Genomic DNA, 6,679 nt, shown 5'->3' with positions numbered 1-6,679 from the left:
GTCTATAACAGGAATACCCCTTACTGTTGGGCCATAAATTGGGAGTTGCAGGACACAGCCATGGGTCAAGACACCTTGCTTCATGGAGAAACCTCCTTTGTCATTCCCACCACTGATTCAAACTGCAAAACCTTTCCATTCTTCACCGAGTGTCAGCAGCAATTTCTGTGGCCATATGCTTCTCCTAAAAGGTATGAAGTTTGCGTTCATCATCCACTTCAATGAGTTTCTGGCAGCCAGTGGCTGGGGAAGAGATGTTCAGTTTCATCTTGAGACAGCTAACCACCTATGAGGTGCCCTGAGAAAGAGCTTGTGTGCCTTTTTTGGAGAAATGTCTTTTCAGTTCCTTTGCCTATTTTTAAATCAGATTTTCTTTCTTTTTGCTATTGTGATATGAGAGTTTCTTATATATTGTGAATATCAAACCTTTATCAAATATGTGGTTTGCAAATATTTTCTCCCATCTGTAGGGTTTTTCATTTTGTTTCATTTGCTATGCAGAAGCTTTTTAGTTTGATGTAATCTCACCAATATTCTTTCAATAAATTCATGTTCTGCTTAAATAGGATTTGGCTTGCACCTTTGAATCCTGAGCAATCAGGAACTGGATGAAAATTGGCTATTCCTCCTGGAAATTGTTTGTTGAGATCACTGTCTCACCTCTGGTAGAGAGTGAGGTTGCCACTTTTCTTCTGGAGTTCTTCCAAGGCTCCTGCTTTTCTCTTTCTTCCTGGCGTGGCCCCACTCATTTATCATCTCTGTCCCTCCTCCCTCCCTTTTTCACTCCAACAGAAATCTTTAATATTCTCTGAGATGACATCACTAGAGTGGGGGCACTGTTTGAATCTCCTCCTTCTACAGACAGTTGAGGATTTGGAGGCGGGGGCGGAGTACAGAGTTCTAGAGGCCTGGACTGAACCAGGGGACTGATCTGTACTTCATCACAGGTTACAGCAATGAGACGATCTAGTTTCCAGAAGCAGTGTCATTTGAGTTTGGTCATTTGATTTGGGACAAGTAGTGGATGGCGGGATGTTCATGGCCAAGTAGATGCAGGCTGAAGAGAAAGAGCAGGAGCACATTTCTAGTGGACAATGGGATCTGGACTGTGAGTTAATTATTGGTTAATTACAGGTGACAGTGGGAGCTCTTTATCTGGCCCTAAGGCTTCAGACTGATTGTCCTTAAGGGTACAGCCAGATGATCTTTTCTATTATCTCAGTTTCCAAGTAGTAGGTTTCCAGGTTTCCAGGTTCCCATATGGATGGTTACTGTGTGCTTGGAGGTGTGCTGGACAGTATCACTTGGACACCTTCCTCATGAACCAAGCACCAGTTGGTATGCTCTTCACATCAGTTTTTGGCAAGCTGGAAGGTATTTTTGGTAACCGTAGCTTCCCTAAGCAACCAGGTTTGAAAGCCACCTGGGCAAGGCTGGTGAGGGGTAAGAGTCATGCCACAGCCTCTGTGAAAGGGCATGTTTGGGGTGGAGGAATGCAGTGAGCTCCTTGTAAGCAAATACCACTGTGGCAAAGTAGCAGAATCCATCATTTTGTTGGTAGATGGTGTAACAGAGGTATACTGCATGGTATAGCAGTTAATACCATGTTCCATATGGTTTTGAGAGGTATATAGCTATGAAGAGCCCTGGACAGCTTCTTCTAGAATTGGGCCATAAATTGGAAATTGCTATAATTACATTTAATGCTTTGGATAGACCATGGAAGATATCTGGGGTGGTGCAGAAGTACTTGGGTGGCTCTTTCACTTATCCAAATTAATGTTGCAGATTTCTCAATGTTAAAGGCTTCCCAGGGCGACTGTGGTCATCACAAAGTCTTATTTATCCACTACTTTGCTGGGGCTGATAGGCCACAATATTTTCAGGTTGAAGAATTTTCAGAATGTGTGTGCTTCAGTGGCTCCCAGAATTCTGACTTCCAGGTTAGAATACTTGGCTGTCTGTTCTAAATGCTTAATATGGAGTGGTAATAATACCTAATGCACATTACTTACAGTTGTCTTGAAACGTGGTGTCTCTGCTTGCAGAGTAATACTGCTTTAACTAGAAAATCATACAAGATCAGCTTGAGAGAAATGTTATGGTATCATACATAAGAAATGACTCTAATCCAGCAGGTGATATCCAATGCTGGACATTAATCCCTTGAAGTTGGCTAGGGCATTAAGATGGATTGAAATTGGCTGATGTGCATTTGTCTTCTCTAATACAAGGAAACTCCCAGTGCTTTGGGAGGAAGTGGACAGGAGCTTGAGTCCAGGGGACCAGACCAATCCTCAGGGCACATATCAGATGTATGGGAGTTCCTTTGCTTCCATGTCCAAAAATATCTTCCTCAAAGTGGTGCACTTGTTCAGGATCCCGAACACAGGGGAAATAGATGGGGATGAGATAAGAGGTTGCAGACTGCTGACGTAAAATGGACTACGTGGATCTTCTAGAGACAATAATAAAAAGAGCTAATACTTAATGAATGTGCATGGCCGGCACAACTAGAAAAGGTAGGTACTATTATCTTGTTTTACAAATGGGGAAACAGAGGCCTAGAGAAGTTTAGTAACTTTCCTAAGGTCACATAATTAGCATATGGCAGAGACATGAGTTTAACCCAAGCTGTTTGGCTGATGCTCTTGACCACCACACCAAACTAGCTCTTGAAATAATCTAACTGGAACATCCAGGGAAGACCAAGGACTAAGAGAAAACATGGACTCATAGAAGTAGCCTCTTGATGGGCTCCCTTGTGTACAGCTCAGTGGGGGTCCTGTCAAGGGTGTCTGCTCACCCTAGAGCCGACCTGAGTTGGGTGGGGGACATATCATTACTCTAATCCAGAGACAGTACCCTGTCTCCCTGAGCTCTACTGAAATGTGGACTGTCATTTCCTGTGGCTAGCATCAGGGGAGCAGAGAGGACTGGAATCTGGTGACTACTCTGCAGTGGACTGGACCAGTCCCAGTGGGGAAAGGCTAAGCCCCTGTGGGGAAAGAGACCTGTCTGCAGTATAGTCACTCACCTTGGAGGTGCCTACTCCCTAGGCTTTGGCAGATCATAGCTATGAGTAGCTTGAGTACCTTCTCCCCTCTAGTTTCAGGATAAGAGATGGTGGTCTGCAGCACCTATAAGATGTATGGGTTGTTTCTAAGATACATTTCTATAACTACAGGTCTATCCATTTGGAAAGGCAGAGGGGCTCAGAGGCTTGGGCCAATTCATTCGTGGCTGAATTCCTGCTGGGGTTTGAAAAGCCAGAACGACAGTGCCCTCTGCTGGAGTCTAAGAATGGCATCCCCGCTGTTTCTAACAGGCAGCTGCGAGAGACCAGGAGACCTAGGAGACTGGAGCAGAGGACATTCCAGCCAGGGTGGGGAAAATCACCTATTATATCCTATGACAGGGTCCAGAAAATGATAATGCAAGTAAGATGTGTTCAGTTTTCTCAAAGACTTCAGACTTTTTCTTTGAAGAGATTCATTTGGAACAGGAATTAAGAGCAACTCTGAAGACTAGCTAGTGAATTCCTCTGAGAAGAGGAATAATAAAGGCAGCAGTGGAGGAAGATAGAGTGAATCCCTTTGAATGTGCAGAGCTTGGAGGTCTTTATGTCTGTGGCTAGAGGGCACTTGCTGGAGAGTCTGGCAGGGAGAAGTCATTTGTCACAAGATAAGAAAAAACATAATCTCTCCTTCCACCCACCCCCATCATTTGCCCCTGAAACTCCTATCAGTGAGCAATGTCTTGACTGTAGATTTGTGTTATAATGAGTTATAGCTTGACCTAGTGTTTTTATATAACAAGGCAAAGGAGTTGTCTCAGGAAAGGACCAGATAAGAAGAAATTTGTCTGAAATCAAGACCAAAACATTCCTGGGCCAAGAGAAGTGTCCAGGTAAGAAGCTAAGAGTAGGTAGGACAGCAGAGTTCAAAGCAGGTGGTGAGATTCAGCTAAGGAAAGGACAGACATAGGGCCATGTTCCCCTGGGCAGGACAGAGAACAAAAGCTTAAGTATTTAAGAGACTAGGGCATAAGGTGAACAAACTGGAAGCCAGGCTGAACCTGCAGGGGCAACCCATATTAGGGTCAGGAAGGGTGAGTCTGGGAAGGGCAGGAATCTACTGATTGGTGGACATGAGAGTTCCAGTAATTGGTCAGGGGTACTCTTCTGTGGGCAGCTGTAGTCACCAGGCTCTTTCAGGGCCTGGGTGAAATATCCTTTAAAGCCAGTCAGCATCTTTTGGTTTTCAAGGAATCTTATGGTTAAAAATATTGCTTTCTAGGTTTATCCTGGCAAGTGTGTCTTGAGAAGTGGACAAAGATATTCCAGTCATAGCAAAGGTATATATTCCATATGTAAATAGTAACTTACATATCATGGTTCATAACTTTTCCTCCAATCATCTGTTGTATAGTTTTATCTGCTAGGTCTTATATGTATTATGTACATTATTTAATTTCTACAACAAATCTATAAGAAAGGCACTGTTATCTCCATTTACAGGTGAGAAAACTGAGGCACTCTGAATTTGCTTAGTATGAGTTAGCCCCTGAATCTGAACAACTTTGGGTACTTGATAAAACCGAGTTTCTGAAATTAAGGATAGACCAAAGTATGCTCCCCACACTCCATTTTCTTCTTTGGCTTTTCTATTTTGGTTCTTGAACAGGGGGAATAAAAAGGAAGGAGGCAGGGACTGGCACCATATTTGATAACATGTATTGACTCACCTCTGAGTTTTCATTACTACTATAATAAGGAAAGCTTGAGTAGGCTTTTTTGAGTCGAATGTTAATACACTCACACCTACTAGAAGGAAAAAAACCTATCTTTCTTCAAAGAAAAATTGTGATTGACTTAAAAATATCATTATAGTAAGAGTGTTAAGAATAAAAGGTGTTAATATTAACAGGTTCATTTTATGGTTGTTGTTAAAGCTGAGGAGCCCGTTAAGAGTGTGGTTGATTTGAGCATGAACAGGATGAAGAACTAGCGTCGGTGGACAGAAAAGGGTCAAACCACTTGAGTGAATGTTTTAACAAGGTGAAATCAGCCAGAAAGAGAGTGGAGCCAGAGAATCATTCTGAAGACAAGCATGGATTACAAATTAGAGTCTTGTAAGACCACTTGGGTTGTGGAACTAAGGGTGAGTACAGTCAGGAACTGTGGGTTCCTTGAATTTATGAATGTAGAAATTGAGATTAGAAAGACGGGGGTAAAAACAGGGTGGATATGGGCTTGCTAGGAGCCAAATAGAATCCTGTCTTTTATTCATCATCTCCCTGCTCTCCTTGTGAACTTCCCAAACCAGTTCCTCATTCCTAGTGAATGGAATTTTTCAGGTGGAAGTCTGAATTACATGGTTGAAATCAAACTTGGCAAATGGTAGCCAAGCTGCCTGAATGTCTTTAGGGAAAAGGTAATAGGATCAGAAATATTGTTCTAAGGTTCTTTTTGTTATGAGGTCATGGATGATGGGCAGAGTGAAAAGGTATTTCAGGTGTGCACAATAAAATGGCATGTCAAGAAGGAAATGAGTTAGAGGCTTCTGGCTGGGATCCATGAAAGCAGTTTGTGATCAAAGAGGGAGGTGGAGGTGCTTTGCTATAGTTTTGGCCTTGCACTGCTTCTAGAATTTGAAATTTGCTCCTATGGAGGTGAAGCTCTAGTCTCAGCTCTACACATGGCTGGCTTGTTCTCATTCTTCAGTGTTGCTCAAATATTACCTCCTTTATTATTTTTTCAAAAGTGGGCCTTCACAAGTTACACTTCATCATGGTCATTTGCAAACTCATTTCCCTGTAACAGTCAGGCAGATAATGTTTATGAGTTAAGCAAACTGAGTAAAAAACCCGTCCCATCTAAAGAGGCAGCTGCTGCTTTGCTCTGGCTGTTTGTGGTCATGTGGGAATTTTGGGCCAGTATTGCCTGTTCTAATTTTTGAAGAAAAATCAGAAATGTGGGTTTTACATAATATCTCCTGATTTTTAAATGTTGGTCCAAATTAAAAAAAAAAAACAAACAAACACCCTGCAGGCTGAGTCTGGCCCTCTGGCCAGCAATTTATAATTTCTGATTTGTTATTTTGCCTCTTATTTCCTTCCCAGCACTTGTTATAATCTGTGACTATCTTGTTTATTTACTTATTTTCTGTTAGTTACTGTTGTATTTCCAGTGCCTAACACAGTGCCTGGCACAATCAGTTCCCCAAAAATAAACATCTGATGTTAGATGAAAGAGGGAGCCTGGACTGATGTCTTACTTAGGAGCTTTTCATATATTTTGATTATGTATGTGAATTATAGATATGAATATGTGTTTAAATATGCACATATGTATATATGACAAATATTTTCTCTCAGTATCTTGCCTTTTAACTTTATTATGTCTTCTGATACATAATTTACAATTTTTTACTTAGTGAAAATTGTCAGTCTTCTATTAGGCTTCTGGGCTTTATGTTCTATGGGGAGTTTTTCAAAACCACTCTGTCAAAATATTCTATATTTTCCTCTAATGTTTCTATAGTTTTGTTATGTATATTTAGCTTTTTGATCCATCTGGAATTTATTTTTGTGTATGATATGAGGTGGGAGGTCTTTATTACACTGTGGAATATCCTTTTATTTTACAAAGCATTTTAAAAAATATCACATGCTTTTT

At 41.4% G+C, this 6,679-nt stretch overlaps 1 protein-coding gene and 1 long non-coding RNA gene across 2 annotated transcripts in view; one reads left to right on the top strand and one right to left on the bottom strand.

The window, feature by feature from the left end:
• Positions 1-6,679, bottom strand: part of LOC105297517 (testis-expressed protein 49-like) — a 33,371-nt gene that overhangs the window by 6,601 nt on the left and 20,091 nt on the right. The window lies entirely within an intron of this gene.
• LOC111744736 lies at positions 2,464-6,497 on the top strand. Its single transcript, XR_002782305.1, has 3 exons — positions 2,464-3,385; positions 4,299-4,356; positions 4,954-6,497. It is a non-coding gene; the product is annotated as an uncharacterized LOC111744736 (long non-coding RNA).

The sequence above is a fragment of the Pteropus vampyrus genome, unplaced genomic scaffold, assembly GCF_000151845.1.
Source record: "Pteropus vampyrus isolate Shadow unplaced genomic scaffold, Pvam_2.0 Scaffold140, whole genome shotgun sequence".
Taxonomy (NCBI): domain Eukaryota; kingdom Metazoa; phylum Chordata; class Mammalia; order Chiroptera; family Pteropodidae; genus Pteropus; species Pteropus vampyrus.
This window is presented reverse-complemented; position numbering and strand designations above follow the sequence as displayed.